Consider the following 17,384-nt stretch of genomic DNA (forward strand, 5'->3'; position numbering starts at 1 on the left):
AGGAAGTGATCATGCTGGGGATGAGGTGTGTTTGTAGTCCAACAGGAAGTGGTCATGTCAGGGATGAGGTGTGTTTGTAGTCCAACAGGAAGTGGTCATGTCAGGGATGAGGTGTGTTTGTAGTCCAACAGGAAGTGGTCATGTCAGGGATGAGGTGTGTTTGTAGTCCAACAGGAAGTGGTCATGCTGGGGATGAGGTGTGCTTGTAGTCCAACAGGAAGTGATCATGTCAGGGATGAAGTGTGTTTGTAGCTCAACAGGAAGTGATCATGCTAAGGATGAGGTGTGTTTGTAGTCCAACAGGAAGTGGTCATATCAGGGATGAGGTGTGTTTGTAGTCCAACAGAATGTCGTCATGTCAGGGATGAGGTGTGTTTGTAGTCCAACAGGAAGTGGTCATTGCTAGGGATGAAGTGTGTTTGTAGTCCAACAGGAAGTGGTCATGTCAGGGATGAGGTGTGCTTGTAGTCCAACAGGAAGTGGTCATGCTAGGGATGAGATGAGTTAGTAGTCCAACAGGAAGTGGTCATGTCAGGGATGAGGTGTCAACCTGTCCCCTCAGATTCATGTCAGTCTGGTTGTTTTCTGCTGACACAGCGGTCACAGAACGCTGAGGTGAATATGAGGAGAAAGACGCTCCCGTCGTGATGCAGCAGGAGTCCGGCATCGAATGAAATCACTTTTTTAACAAGTAGCAGGAGGTTTAACAGACACAAAAAAATGCTAAGAATTAAATAAAACTAATTAATACTGAAGATTTCAAATAAATGCCTCTTGCTTCTGTTGTACGTTTCTTTGGACAAATGCGTCTGCCAAGTGAAATTCTAGAATTTTACAATCAAACAGCTGTGATTTAAAGAAGTTGGACCCAAGCACACAGTCAGCAGGCCACCGCCATTCACATGACCACCTCATTCAGATTCAGAAAACTTCATTCATCCCCGTGGGGAGCAATTAAGGAAACGTGAAATAAACCTCAGAGAGATAAACAGCATCCAACACCTGCAGCGCTCCAGGAGTCCACACCCAGGGCAGTTTCAGTGACCCGTGACCCCTGTGACCCCTGTAGGTAATTCAAACATACAATGGTACCAAACTCATGAAAAGGAAGTTTAAATTTGACTACTGCTGCAGCTAAAACGGGCTTTTCCTCATTTTGAAATGTTCTGGATCTCATTTGAGTTCCAGTTGTGATTATTTTCCACTTTTATTTTCCCTGAATGTAAATTGTACTCTTTACTTTCAGATAGAACAGACAGCAGGTGGCAACTCTATGTGATTTTAAAATGGGGATTGACCTTTGACCTCATCGATCAGCGTCTCTCCCTCGCTTCACCTTCCAGGAGATGTTTCACAGCCCCAGCGTCCTGTCCAGCTGCCACGAGTGTGAAAGAAGAAAAGATTCGGCTCTGCTCGCTGAGTCAGAGCGGTTGATTTCATTTTTTGGAGGCGAGACCTCCGTGTCTTTCACCTCGTCCCGGTTATCAGTGCAACATGAGCCAAATGTGTTTAGGGAAACTCATGTGTCATGGAAGTGATGCAGAGAGAGAAACAGATGGGCTAAATTAATTAGCCTGTGTATGTTTAAGTAGAAAGGTATTTATTTGCGTGAGTGGCCGAGGGCTGGAATTAAACGGAGGAGGAAGAGGGGAGAGAGGGACAGGGGAGGACTTCGTCTCCAGCAAATCGTGGAAAAGCGACATTTTCACAAGCTGGCCGTGATCAGGTTGCAACAGAGAGTGGTTTCAGGGAATTATAAATAAATCTGAGTCAAGCAGGCGACCTGGACGGAGGAGGAGAGCTCTTTGTTTACGGCTGACTCTGGAGACCTGAAACGGACCCTCCAAATAAACAAATACCACCGCTACAGGAAGTTTAGCCGCTTCCCCTCAGGCCCAGTTTAGTTTTATTAGCTACAGAGATACCAAATAACAAGACCTCCTCCCCTCTTGGAGCATGTGTGCTGCTCTCTCAGAACGCGCAGGAACGAGACGACAGTCACAGTGGCTTTTTAAACATAATCAATTATCTGCAGACAAAATGAAGCTTTAACGAACTAATCCATAATCATGAGCTCGTAAACTCTCAGTCCGACATGTTAACATGTTTAGAAGTTTAAAGTTTTCTGTTTCCCAGTTTCTGTAGCCGTCTTCAGGACTCTCACCAAAGATCTGACCATGTGACTCCAGTTACTACAGTTTCCTGTTGTATGCTCAGATATCCAACATGGCCGCCTACTCACCATGGTAACCTCTCAGTCTGCACAGTGACTCATCACCCAAATCTGAGATGATATGGCCCTCCAGGAGGACGACATTAACATGCCATGTCCTGTTGCCGCCAGGTGGCGCTATGACTCATTTAATGGGTTATTTTTTTGGTCAAGGCTCCGCCAATCCACCAACTTCAGCCGCACAATTTCAAGTAATCCTGCTAACAGATGAACACCAGAAACCACATGACCTGTTTGTGGAGGTCAAAAGGGCAACGACAGAGAATGGGTGGGTTCTCATGCTGGGGGGGGGGGGGGGGGGTGTTTACATTTATAAATATGTCAAAGATTTACAGCTGTTAGGGATCATTTCCAAACTCTACAAACACCATTTATGAGCCTGTAAATCTTTTGCTGTGCATCGAGACATTCAAGCCTCTGAAAGCTTCGTCAATTATTCAGCTGCTGGAGCAATGGCAGGTTTGATGGGTTGAGGAGGGGTGAGGAGGAGGGAGGAGGGGTGAGGAGGAGGAAGAGGGGTGAGGAGGGCCTGGAGAACAACAGCTTGCTCTCAGCAGGGGTCTCAGGGAAGGAGCAGGTGAGGACATATCCATTGCACTGCTTTTACTGAGTCCACCTGACACCGGTCCAGAGAGGGGAGGTGAGGAGGAGGAGGAGGAGGAGGAGGAGGAGGAGGCGCTCACAATCCACACTGAGCAGAAAAACAACATCTAGGAGGTTCAGAAAGCAGACGACTCTCCACGTACGCCTGATTGACCTTCCAGAGACAAAATCTGTTGTCGCTGGTCAAATTCTCACAGCCCAGCAGAGGACGAAGCTCCAAAAATACCAGTTTGCTTTAATGGTGACGGGGTGGAGGAAGTTTGACAAGCCTACAGCCACCAGCACTGGTGGGAAGGAACATGCTTGTATTTGCCTTGTTTAGATTTTAGGAATTAAAGTTTATAATGTGCAGTGATGATGTCATCAACTCTGATGGAGGTCAAAGGATGCAGGACGGTGATCCGCCTGGTCCCCCCACACGCCTCATCACCTGTCACTCACACATCATCCCACCTGTCGGGACGTGCCCAGGTCAGAGTTATGTGTGTGTGTGTGTGTGTGTGTGTTTCCACAGCTGAGGCTTTCAACATTTAATCATCTCAGCTGCAACTTGAACATGCATGTACGCAGGTCTGGGTTGTGGTTCCAGGAGCAGAAAAAATCCAATCGGTTGGCAAGAAGAATCTGTTGATGAAGGAATGTCCCCCTCCAGAACTACAGGTGGCACTACGCCCCACCTTGTTTTTTCTGGTTCACCTTCTAAGTCACAAACACAGCGACTTCCCTGCCAATGCCAGACTCGGATGGACAAAATATCAATACTACAGCAGCAATCAAATACTGATACACTTAATATGTGATACGATACTCATTTGCAATAGAACTGATCCCAAGTGTCTTCATCGTGACCTCAGAGCAGCAGCTGTTGGCGGTCATGACACCATCAGCCGGGCCGTCACCAGCATCAACATGTGAACGTGCTGCTTCTCAATAACAAAAAAAAGGGCTGTTTGGAAGTATTTTCCAAACTTTTTTACTTTTTTTTTTTTTACTATTTTAGTCCAAATCAAACCACCAGAGATATCAGTGAGCCTCCACGCTAAAGCTAATTCTAGTAGCACGTTGAACTTGGCGAAACCCTTTGGAACCACAGAGGGACGTTTAGGCCAACAGTTCTACACTCAACGTGTGTCCCCCCTCACTTGGCACTGCCACACGAATATCCTTCAGGGAGGTGAAAGGTCACAGTGACCTGACATTATTCCTGTGACAGAACACTGTAAAAAGTGTGGGTATTGTTTGAGTCTGACCTGAGTGGCCCCTGTGAGACTGAAACCTGCTGACCGGCTGGTTCTGGTGCCAGGACTGGACTAGGTTTGTGATCTCCAGCTGGGTCTTTGCCTCCTCTGTTCTCTACTCATTCACTGGATTAATTAAATCCGCTGCTCGCTGCTCTCGTTTCATTGTCCTCCGGCCTCTTTAACAGACCTCTCCATTCACCCCAAAATGGGTCTTTTATGGGGTGGGCCTGGGTCTTAAACAAACTCCGGTGTGTGGGAGCGGAAACATGTGCAAGGTGGAGAGGGTGAAGGAGAAGGACAGTGTGAAAGACAGTAATGTGACTGCTGTCTGTCTGGACTGTTCTTGTTAGCTTAGCTGGGTTCTGTTGCAGAGAGGGAGGCTTCCACCAGGAAGCCGGCTTTCTCTCAAGATGTTTAATTGATATTCTATTTCAGACTTGAGGATAAAACAGATCCAGCTCTTTTTCAGAAGTCAGTCCAAGTAGTTCAGCGACAACACAAGTCCCCTTCCTCACTTTAAAAGACGATGACATCCGAACAAATCATCAAGAGGAACCTTCTTCTTCTCCAGAGACCACTGAGCACCAAGACCCATGACAAGCCTCCGTCTTGGACTCATCGCTCACCTCACATTCCGATGCTCTGAGTCTTCCGAACTACATCAATAATCCGGCCATTAAATCACACTTTCAGATTCTAAACAATAAGTGGCCGGCAGCATCGCTGCTCCACTTCAAAGACAACTTAAGTCAGAGCATCAATTTCCCTGCCTCTTATTCTGGAACGAGCTTACAGAAATAATTATGGTTACTTTTACACAAACACTAAAATGCTGCCAGTCCATCTCATATCGCAGTCGTGAGCTGCGATCAGGTCAGACTGAACCCTCCCATCCTCCACAGCACGTCACCCCGAAGGAACTCTTCTCTTCTAGGTGATGCCTTTCTACGGTGCTAAAGTGGCTAAAAAAGCTCATGAAAGTCCGCACACAGGTCAGATGCGGTGAGTTTGGTTTGCAGATGTTGTGCACGTGTGCTGACATGTCTGGACATGATGAGGCTGCAGCAGCAGGTTTCATTGAGGTTTCAGCAGAAACTTGGTGCTTTGGTTCCATTCCATGTGCAGACTTCTATGTTAACAAGTTGACCAGATTCTCCTCCACGCTGGAGGTGACCGGGTTACAGGTTAGAGCACAGGTCACACAAACAGGCCACGTAGTGACACACCTGCTGTGCACCTGCAGCACAACGCCTGCTCCAGTCTGAAACTAGACCTGAACAATTCATTGTGGATTTAGCCACATTTACACGAACCGAGGTGATCAGAATTGAGATGGACCGAACGACTTATCGATCATCTGCTGAAATCGCAATGAAGACATCAACATATTTCACACATCATTTCTATATGGTCTCCAATCAAATTAGGAATAACTGAAAAAGAGGGAAGGTTCTAATCTTCCAGTCCTAAACAGAAGCTTCCATCAGCTGAAGCACCAGCAGCCTCTCAGTGACGGGGAACTGAAGTCTTTTCCTACATGAAACAAATGAATCTCTGTGAATGTTGCTGTTCCGCCTCCAGCGGTCGCGCCTGTTCTTCCACCAACCTCTACACTCGTAGGGACGCCGCTTGTGTTGAGCGTGTGGAGGTCGAAGCCTCGGCAGGCCTGCGGGGCTGAGCCGGGCCGGGCCAGGACACCTAATCTGGTTCATTAATGCTCCCAGTCGACCATCAGCGCCGAGCTCCCACAGTCCTCTCTGGTTTCAGCCCGTCTTGTCCGAGGCCTCGCTCACCTGCAGCTGCTCGGGCTCGATCACTGAACTGCAACGCCAACCATCACCGTGGAAACATGGCAGACACGGAACCCTCAATATTCCTGTGATTACCTCTGAAATACACATTTAAGTGCGGCAGGTTTCTACTGGCATCCTCAGGTAACGAGTCCCGTGGGTGTTAACTGCCTCTGTCCTCATACCTGGTTGCTTTTGTCCGTTTCTCTTTTTTACTCTGACAGTGCTAGTTTTTGTTTTTAGTTTTTGAGATGGAAGTTGTTGAATTACAGATTCCTGCTGAAATTTACGATGAAATATTAAAGCAAACACACAATACTTCAATTTTTCAAAAATGAGTTGGAATATTTCAAAGACATTTGACCGTCTCAGGTTTAAAGCATCTGATTTTTGAAAGCTGATCAATAACTAATACTGAGGACGTGAGCAGCAGATGAAGGTCCTGTGTAGCAATGTTTTAGCCGGAGCAGAAATCTAATATCCTCAGCTGATCTGTTAATGGCTGCAGGTCCTGTGAGCGCTGGCAGAAACACAAGCAGCCGATTTTTTTCACATCCTCAGAGTAAAGCCGCTCGACGGCTCGGTACTGAAACCAGATCGAGCCAGTTAAAGCCCACAGCGTGGCGAGCAGCGAGCGGGAGGCCGCGGATCAGGAAGGGAGATGGAAACAATTAGGAACGTGCAGATGTACAGCTGATTAGCAGAGAGGATGGATCCAGTTTGGAGGAGCAGATCTGGGGCTTCACCTTCTGCAGGCCACACTGGAGCTGACAGAGGCCGGAGCGAGCCCTTGGAGGCACCGCCGGTCAGGGTCCTCCTCACAGGAAGTATTACAACCCCTCGCTGAAGCAGTGAGGAGGAATATTAGCCTGGTGGTCAGTGGGACAACTCGCGTGCACCTCAAGAAAATCTTCAAGGAGGCAGACTAACGCAGCATTTACATGCTCTGCTCTGATTGGTCAGTGTAACTCACCAATCCAACTGGACTAAAAACTCCCTACATATCAGGCTTGTGTCCTCAGTGGGAAAGGGTCCAATCAGCAATCATTAACGGGTCACATGACTCAGCTGTGGTTGAGGCCATTAATGGGAACACTGAACTTCACTTTCTCACAATATCTCTGGAGCACCAAGAGGGACTTTCTCTAAGTCTGACACAAACGCCCACCAGGACTCGGCAATGAAGAAAGAATGACAATGAATCTTGGTTGTCAAAGGGCACTGTGACACGTACGCAGTCATCATGGCGGCAACCAACAGCGATGCGGTATTTCTAGTTCTACCATTAAAAGCACAGGGACGCTAATTATTTGCTTGCCAGAGTTAGAACAGCCACGGGACAAACTTTGCTCCCGAGGAAGAGAAAGTAGGATCAGTCAGAGACAGACGCCCTCTAGTGGAGCAAAGCAAGAACTTAAATATTCGATTTGTGATGATGTTATTGTATCATGGCTGACAGCTAACAACTGAAAATACCACATTCTCTGTTTTCCTCCACGACGGCTGTGGTCTAGAGTCGTCAGGGGTCTACGGTGGTCCATGCTGGTCTAAGGTCCTCAGGGGTGTGGAGTCACACAGCCCAGGTTGTATCTACCTGCGCTGCAGCGAGGCATCGCTGATGCGTCTGCAGCTCGTCGGTCTGAGGAGACCAAGGCTCACGGATCCACAAACGTCCACGACAAGCTGGAGTACGAACAGCCAGCGACGCACAGCATTGAAACTGCCCCTTGGTTTTTTTCCCCAAAACACACATGTGGCAACATCTAAGGGGCCGTGTGGCGTCCTGCTGTCCCCACCCGGTGGGGGATTAAGGAGGGAGCCAGCTGTAGTGATGGGGGGGTTGCTGCCACGGGCCCCACCAAGGTGACCCCTGGCAAAGCTGGCATCACATCTGTAGCTGAGCCCAGCCTGTCCTGACCACCATCAGGCACCCGGCACCATGGCGCTCCGGCTGCCCCCCACGCTGCCCGGCTGGCACTGACATGGGGGGGGGGGGGGGGGCAGCAGCACTGGTAGGCAGTAATGCACGAAGAGAATCAAACACCTTCATACAGACGGAATCTGATTTATCTTTAATATTCTAGCTGGTGGAGAACACTGGAGCCCCCCCCATCCCGCAGCATGCACGTGTGTGTGTGTGTGTGTGTGTGTGTGTGTGTGTGTGTGTGTGTGTTTGTGTCCCGATGCCCCTACCAGCTGCTCATCCTCGTTGTCCCTCGGGGGCAACGAGGGAGGGGGAGGTCAGCAGCTCCCCCTTCCGGAGGCTTTGGCGGAACACGGGGACAAGCTGGGCGGGGTCGGCGGGCGCCCCAGACCGGACAGCCGTAAGTAATGGGGGTCCTGCACACACACAGGCACGACTCTGAATCACCTTAATGAGCCGATAACGAGGCGATTGGGGAGGACGGGCGAGTCCTTGGAGGCAGACAAACGCTCCTTCACAGCTTCCTCTCCTCGTCCGGATGCTGCTGAAGCGCTCTGATGTCCAAACATATGGTGACACTGTTTCAGCAGCCTACTCCTCTAAAAATAATTTCATACTAATTAATCTCTCCTCACACGGAGATTAAATATGTCGCAATTAATAACAGCATGGATCACAATCCTGAATTACTCCTCTGTGCCTCTGAAAGTTACGCCACTGCTCATTTTCAATGATTTAATCTAATTAACCACTTCTCCACCAGACAGTGTTCATGCTTTCATCAATGAAGGGAAAGACGACAAATGAATCCAATTTTAATAAGAATAAATGATAACAGCCGTTCAGCTGAAAACATATTGACGTTTTGCAGACAGGCCTTTGCTTCCACCGCCGTCAAGGACAGAAAAGCTCGGAAACCTTTACTCAAAATCATGAATTATTTGGATTTTTTTGTCTCAGTTTCAAATTGAGATTCCAGAAACTCCAGAAGACGCTGCCATAGAGGCTTTCAAGCATTCCATCACCACGCTTAGTAACCAGAACACGCTTGATTTCTGTCACTAATTTTGAACGGTGCAGGGACGGCGCCTTCAGACGCTCATGGACATGAACCGGTGACAACATTTACATCATGCACTACTGCCTTTAGGCAGCTAGCTAACATTAGCAGGTGAGCAAACGTCACCACAAAGGTCATCCTCAAAGGTCATCCTCAAAGGTCATCCTCAAAGGTCATTCCAAAGGTCGCTCAACATGATTCAGGCAAAGACGCAGCTTCTGTTTCTGACCCTGTAAACCCTAAGGGAGCAGATCAGAAGCAGCCGTGCCACGGAGAGAACAACTTCCCAAAGATGTGACTGTACTTCAACTTTAGCTCATGCTAAGGAAGTTAGCAATAACAACAGCTCCTGAAGGTTCCAGTCCTCCATGCTGGTGGATGCTGGTGAGAGGAGAGCTCAACTCTTCGGTCTAATCAGCTGGCTGATCGGAACATCTGGCGGCTTCGCATAATCCCGCCATCCCTTAGTTTAATAGATTAAGTAGCACTCTTGATTTTATTTCCCGGAAGCGACGTTCCATTTGTTTAATTGTTTAATCACTGCGATTGCTATTAAAGCATTAACAGGTTGGAAAACGCTCACCACAATGTCATGACTGGGCTGCTGCGGAGGGTCGGCGGGGGTCACATTCTGATGTGATTAAAGGGGCATTTCACAGCGTTCCACAGCTGGTACGATTTACGCTTTTGATAGGAAATAATTAGGACGCAGCGGCGATGTTCACTCATGTCTGAACAACCTGTATTTGAGCGTGTGCACAAGCTCAGTGTCACCGTGAGCCCACCAGCTGGGCTTTCTGAATGAACGGGAGGATTAACGCTGCTCCGTTCCAGCCGGACGCCAGCACAGCCATTGAGGCAACATGGAGGAGTATTCCTTTCCCACCATCAGGAGGCGTTCTGTCCAGCTGGAGAACATTTCTGAGAGACAACCTGACCGTTAATCTTGCTGATGGGCTGAAATGTTCTGATTGTCTCTGTGGACGGGCCCTCAGACTCCGGCCGTTGATGTGCCACTAAAATCTGAACAGCAGAAGTTTACAGGAGCAGGAGAAGTCAGGACCCGCTGGAGGAAAGATGATCACGCAGAAGACGTCAGGGCGGAACTCAAACTTGTGAAACTTGAAGTCTACTGGTCCGATGGTTTCCATTTATAAATGTAAAAGCGAGCTCACGTCTCACCGTCCAGCAGCTTGAGGGTGCCAGGCTGGACGAGACGCTGGCAGTTTGAGCAGAATCTGACAACGTCCTCGCCGTTTCACGCGTATGATCCAGCGGAGCCAAGACCCACTAAGACCTTGACCCGAGACTCGGGAGGAGCCCTGAAGGAGCCACAGAGACAGAAAGGTGATAACTTCTGATATAAAAGAGCATCGTTCAGCTGCAGCACATCAGCCAGGCTCCCTTCAAATCAAGCACCTGATTTTGCTTCTGTTTGTTAAGAATATGAACGAACCACGAAGAGCTTCAAACGTGGTGCTGCCTGAAGGGTTTGTGGCAGCAGGGCGTCTCACATACACAGATCTCGAGTGGCAGTGGAAGGAGTTCCATCTACTAACACACAGATAGCTGCTGAACCACAGAAGAACTCTGATTTCAGCCTCCTGGTCCATTTAATTCGAAGACAACAAGACAGACCTTGGACCCGAGTCTGCATCCGGGTTTGACAAACTTCAGTCCATCCACACGCAGCTGAGAAGAGCAGCTCATCAACAGACCCGACCTCAAATGGTGGCCCGTGGGCCAACAATGTGCCACTGCTTCTGCCTTTTAACATTTTTTATTTCACTGTCGCCAAATGGATGCGTGACTGTCTCTCTGTTGTCTGATGAAATCAAAGCCCTCGTATGCAGTGAGCAGGAGGAGTAAACTCACAAAAGAGAAATCAGCATGAACAACAATTTACACATTTCTGAAAACTATCCAATGTTTTCTGTTGACTAGTTTCTTCTTCACAAATTCAGTCCATCCACATCATCACATGGAGCTCACAAAGAGAACTGAAGTGGCTGTAAATCAAGAACCCAAGGCAGGAACCATCAGTGTCATTGTTGGTAGGTGTTCAGGAGCTGGTTGGGTCTCGTTCACACCCTGACTCCTTCCCTCAAATCTGACTCAGTTGTGTCCTAACTGCGAATGAACTTCAGGACTGGATTCTATCGGTTTGTGTTGAGGAACTCTTCAGTTTTCACTTAGAAAACCAGCCAAAGGTCTTTTCCGATTAGATTCTGATTAATTAGTAAGAATTCTGAAACAAAATCTTAAAATTACTCTTGATCCATTCTTGGATGTTTTCAGACTTTTCTTTGCCTGAAACCTGAGACATCAGTCAAACACACAGAGAGCCAGGAGGGAAAATCTCCCAGTAAAACCAGATCCTCTGACTGGTGATGGCGGGATGACAGAACATTTACAAAGACAAAAAGATGGCAAAAATCCATTTATGCCAATCGAGCAAACAGCAAAGAGCCAACGCCACCGCGCTTTAGCTGAAGACTGACACCTCTGCTGGCAACCAGACGCTGACTGGCTGCAGACCAAGAACACACACACACACACACACACACACACACACACACACACACACACACACACACCCCAGATGGTGTTTCTGGATTCTGTTTCCATTTTTTTCCTGTCACAATCACAAAAGAGCGAGTGTGTAAAACCACGTCAACATCAGCTATGACACTAAAATCCTGGACTCAACAACTTTTTTCTCTGAAACACACAAATCTGATCAATGAGCTGATTCTTCAACCATCTGAGTTCCTACACACTGCCCCCACCGGACTAACAGCTGATCTCTGCTCTGATCGGCTCAACGACGGAACCGGAACTCCTCCGTACGGCAGGCCGGCAGGAGCTGCTTCAGACTCACACGGGAACATTTCATGAACATCAACCCATGTAGGGGGCCTGGTGGAGCAGTGGTCCTCCCTGTGGCCCCCAGCAAGAAGGTTGTGGGTGGAGCCCCGGCTGCAGCACGGGGTCTTTCTGGGGGAGTCTCCATGTTCTCCCTGTTCCTGCTGGGTTCTCTCTGGTACTCCAGCTTCCTCCACAGTCCAAAGACATCAAGAGGGACCAGGTTAATCCAGACTCTAAATTGACCGTAGGCGTGGCTGGGAGAGCCAATGGTTGTCTGTCTCTATGTGTTGGCCCTGCCATGGACTGGTGACCTGTCCAGGGGGAAGGCTGCTGCGATAGGCTCCACCCCCACCACCCTGAACAGGAGGAGAGGGGGAACATGGAGGGAGGGAAACAACATACTTTGACTCTGGATGCCTCAGAGCCCACCTGCACTGTCAAAAGTTACTGATGAATTAGAAATCAGATGATAAAGCTCGAAATTATTGGAGTTTATGAGAATAAATGCCAAGAAATGTGTTGTTTTCTCTGAGAGTCGTTTAATCTCAGTGCAGTGAACAGAATCTTGACTTCAGTTGAAGTCGACTCGCCTCAGTCTCTCCTGCCATTTTCCATCTCCATCCACCAGGGAGCTCCGGGCAAACTAACATCAGAACCAGCTCTAGAAAGTAGAAATCATCATCATCATCATCATCATCATCATCTCCTGCAGTAACCTGGTGGGAGCCTGAAACAGGATTTGGAGCACAGAGAAAGAAACCGGCCGGCTGTTTGATACCGAGCCTCAACTGGCAGTGAGCCACAAGGCAGAGCAGAGAGAAACAATGCTGACATTGTTGAAGAGATCCTTTAGTTCCACAGGATGGAGGAGGACGGAGGAGGAGGAGGACAGAAGAGGAGGAGGACAGAGGAGGACAGAGGACAGGGGAGGGGGAGGAATGCCTCACCTGCCACCACGCTCAGTGTTCACTAGTTCTCATTTCTCGTGTGTTCAGGTTGGTCACCAACGCTTTGATGTCACTACATCAACCCACGCCAGTTCATTCAAGTGAAATGATTTCACATTTTATCACATGACAAGGTCACGTGATCCATCCAGAACCGACAGAGCCAAACAGTAGGAAGGTTGAAGGACTGCAAACTGCTCACAAACACTTTTATTTGCTTGTTTACTGTATAAGACGTGATGGAGAAATGACTTCACAGTATTCCACCCGCTGATGTCATTACTTCTGCAGTATTTGCTCTGTAAGTCAGCAGTATTATGTGATGTACATGTTGAGTACTGTAGTATGTAGTGATCGAATCACATTTTGAGGACCTTCCTGATATACAGGTATACCACACCTACAGCCCATCAGGGCTCCAGCTCAGCTTCGTAGGACACAACCATCCTCCTCCTCCTCACTGTCCTATTGTTTCTCCTCCCAGCAGGACGTCCACCAAACACACAACACACGAAACAACAAGCCTGAAGATGAAGCAGCTGTCTTGGCCGATCGCCACATTTCTCCAGGGGGGGGGGGGGGGGCAGACATGGGGGGGGGGGGGAGTGATGAAGAGGACATGAGCAGCAGCAGTGTTGTGCTGCCCTCTCTGGCTCGTGGTTTCAAGCCAGTTTCAGGTCAGAAACCACCGCGTCCGTGTGTTCACCTGGGCGTCGCCATGGCGATGTGTCACGGTAAACCACAGGTGCATCTGTAAGGCCGGTGCTCACGAAGGGTTAAAGGGTTGTTTGCCTATTCAGAGCCTCCGCAGCCTCAGGATCGATCCATTCACAGAAAGAGGGGGTCTGCCTTTATTACCAGCAGGTGAAGCTCTCCTTGTTCTGGTCTCATCTCTCGGACTGAATGAACCCAGTACTTTCTTTTTTTCAATGAGTGACAGAACCACAGAATCACCCTCCCCACCTGACGCCTCCATTTGTCTCATACAGATTAACAAACACAGACTCTCAGTCTGAAAAGTTCCTGTGCGTAGATTTTTTTCCGGATTGTGGATTTAAAATAAGCATCCGAAACACGGACTCAGTGTGCAAAGGCCTTCAGGCTGTGAAGAGAGTGGACCAGCACCGGTGTTCTCCTCGGACTCAGGTCAGCCGGGTTCCTGCAGCCGCCTCGGGCTCAGCTTCCCCTCACTAAGACCAGCAGCACACAGCGGATATTACAGCCCCGAGCCTCGCGCGCCGATTGGACCAGAAGAGCCGACCGTTCTGCTCGGCATTAAAGCGTCGACCTGCTGCCAGACGTTAACACACTCGCTGGTTTCTAGAGACAAGCGGGACGACTCGACACTCAGAGCTGTTAGCTTGTGGTTTACACCTCACGTTAGTCAGGGAAGGAGGTGGAAGAAAGAGAGGGACAAAGGTTCGAGATGAAAGGAAAGGAAAAAGACTGCAGGAAAGTTGAGAGAGAAGGGATGAAAAGAAAAAGTAGCAGAGAGCAAACATGAGAGGGTCACAGAAGACTGAAAGATAACAGTGGCAAAGACGGAAAAAAGACAAAGACAAAGATGGAGGACAGAAGATTAAAAAAAATTCAGTGAAGGGAAAAAAAGAAGAAATAAAAGATGACAAAAGTTTAAGAAAGAAATAGCAAAGAAATAATTTGAAGCAAGGAAAAGACAGTCATGACCGATGGCGGGAGCCTGAACCTCAGCAGCAGCTCCAGGACTCAGTGTGTCCTCACACTTTCATCCACAGGAGGAACCGAGAGGAGCTGTCGGAGGGTGAGAGTTGGGAGGACGGGAGACGGGAGGGCGAGGGCGGGTGAGCTCACCGTGTTCAGGAAGTTCAAGCAGACAACTTTAATCCCCCAATTTCCTCCCCTCTAATCATCTCTGGCCCGCTCACGGCCGCCTCCAAATTAGAAACATCTTCTGCACAACACGACACTCGCCGTGCAACACACACAGGAAGGAGGAAACCTTCCTGCCGCGTCGTCTCCGTGACGACTCAGCGCTGAAAAGGTAAAATTAGCATGAGAACGTGAGTCATTTCCATCAGCTGACTGGCTGAGCTCAAGTCCTGTCAGTTTCAGTCAGGTTAGCTTAGCACAGACACCACTAGCACACCTCAGTCAGGCCCAGTCAGGAGGACGAGCATGGAACCACGTAGAGGAGCCGAGACACATCCGATACAAATTCTGATTTCATTATTTAGACCCCATGTAGACTTCAGTCCAGGTTCTCAGGTTTAAAGAGGCTAATTTTCTAAACACTTTGTGCTGGAGCCCTGCGCGGGACAGTCTCCTTCATCCTGCTCCCACTGGTCTCCTGACCATGACCGCCCGCACCCACCAGAATTCTGACAATATATTCCTGCACGATCGTAGAGATCCACTGATCCTGTGTCTTCTCCTGTACTGTAGGCAAAAACCCACCATGTTACTGTGTGGGCCGGTGATAGAGACGCATGGAGTTGCTTGTTTGTTTCCCTGTCTTTTGATGCACTGGTCAGGAGTAGCGCTCTTATTTTGTTGATTTCATTTACTTCTACTGAAATGTAGGCAGTTTCTATGTTATTGGCTCGACTGTTATGGAGGAGTTAACAAATGTGAAAAATAGACGTGAAAACAGTTAGCGAACATTCAACTGAGACTCACGACTTCATCCTAACACTTTTATGACAAAACCCTCGAATTGTCATAGCTGACCAGTTTTAGCTCATTGAATACGACCTCAAATTCTGACTGGAAACCGCAATCATCAAAATTTCTACAGAGCAGTTAAGAAGCACGTCCTAAAACCCCTGAATCAGTTCTCCAGGTAGAACGGCTGGTTCCCTGGTCTCCAGGTCAGAGACTTGAAATCAGGTGTGTGGTTCCCAGCAGCTGGAGATGCTGGAGGTTCAGTTCTACGTCAGATCCACCAGTAAACACCAGACTGGTGGATGGTGGAGGTTCAGTTCTACATCAGATCCACCAGTAAACACTAGACTGGTGGATGTCGGAGGTTCAGTTCTACATCAGATCCACCAGTAAACACCAGACTGGTGGATGGTGGAGGTTCAGTTCTACATCAGATCCACCAGTAAACACTAGACCGGTGGATGGTGGAGGTTCAGTTCTACGTCAGATCCACCAGTAAACACTAGACCGGTGGATGGTGGAGGTTCAGTTCTACATCAGATCCACCAGTAAACACCAGACTGATGGATGGTGGAGGTACAGTTCTACATCAGATCCACCAGTAAACACCAGACTGGTGGATGGTGGAGGTTCAGTTCTACATCAGATCCACCAGTAAACACCAGACTGATGGATGGTGGAGGTACAGTTCTACATCAGATCCACCAGTAAACACCAGACTGGTGGATGGTGGAGGTTCAGTTCTACATCAGATCCACCAGTAAACACTAGACCGGTGGATGGTGGAGGTACAGTTCTACATCAGATCCACCAGTAAACACCAGACCGGTGGATGTTGGAGGTTCAGTTCTACATCAGATCCTCCAGTAAACACCAGACCGGTGGATGTTGGAGGTTCAGTTCTACATCAGATCCACCAGTAAACACCAGACCGGTGGATGTTGGAGGTTCAGTTCTACATCAGATCCACCAGACCGGTGGATGGTGGAGGTACAGTTCTACATCAGATCCACCAGTAAACACCAGACTGGTGGATGGTGGAGGTTCAGTTCTACATCAGATCCACCAGTAAACACCAGACTGATGGATGGTGGAGGTTCAGTTCTACATCAGATCCACCAGTAAACACCAGACTGGTGGATGGTGGAGGTTCAGTTCTACATCAGATCCTCCAGTAAACACCAGACCGGTGGATGTTGGAGGTTCAGTTCTACATCAGATCCACCAGTAAACACCAGACCGGTGGATGTTGGAGGTTCAGTTCTACATCAGATCCACCAGTAAACACCAGACTGATGGATGGTGGAGGTTCAGTTCTACATCAGATCCACCAGTAAACACCAGACTGGTGGATGGTGGAGGTTCCATCCACCAGTAGCGTGCGCAAGCTGCTGAGTTGTGGTCACGTGTCATGATACAGTCACCGGTCGGCCATGTTGTTTTCCACTGTGGTAGCTGTGAAATGAAAGGACGCTTTGACAGCATGGGGGTTAAATTGTTGGCTCTGATGATGTAACTCGTCCTGCTGGACATCTTTTTCCCTAAGGGTTTGGATTATAACCCACGTTGTCACAGGTCAAAGGTCATCTGTGACATCAGTGTGTTCCTTGATTAAGTATTGAGATCTGAGAGTGGGTGGAGCTGCTCTGAGTTGGGCTAATGACCTCCACACAGACCACAAACATGTCGTCCCAGCTGACCGCCGACCCTGGAAGCACCGCGGCAGATCCCAGCCAGCGCCGAGCGACCAGGAATACATCATCAGTCGCTCTGACCGCCATAATCAGCTCAACATCGGAAGCCACAGCAGCAAAACGCAGTTGGATCAGCTGATAGCAACAAGCCGCGGCCTGTAATCCCTGATCAGAATCGTATCAATTATTATCACTCACATGACCACCAGCTCGTCTTTTCATTGCATTTCAGTTTCCAGACTTTGTTTTCAACCGCAGCCACAGGTCCAAAACCCGCCGGTACAGAAGAACCAGCACTCATCCAGCCGAAGGTCCTCCAGACCCGTTTTCACCGTCGGAATGTCCCTGGTTTTTTTTACTCCAAATCAATAAACGCAAACACAT

General features: G+C 48.7%; 1 protein-coding gene across 1 annotated transcript in view; it reads right to left on the reverse strand.

Moving 5' to 3' along the window:
• Positions 1-17,384, reverse strand: part of nfia (nuclear factor I/A) — a 172,231-nt gene that overhangs the window by 150,687 nt on the left and 4,160 nt on the right. The gene's annotated exons all lie outside the window — the stretch shown is intronic.

This window comes from Aulostomus chinensis, chromosome 14 (assembly GCF_037954235.1).
Source record: "Aulostomus chinensis isolate RoL2024-O1b breed Wild chromosome 14, RoL_Achi_v1.0, whole genome shotgun sequence".
NCBI lineage: Eukaryota > Metazoa > Chordata > Actinopteri > Syngnathiformes > Aulostomidae > Aulostomus > Aulostomus chinensis.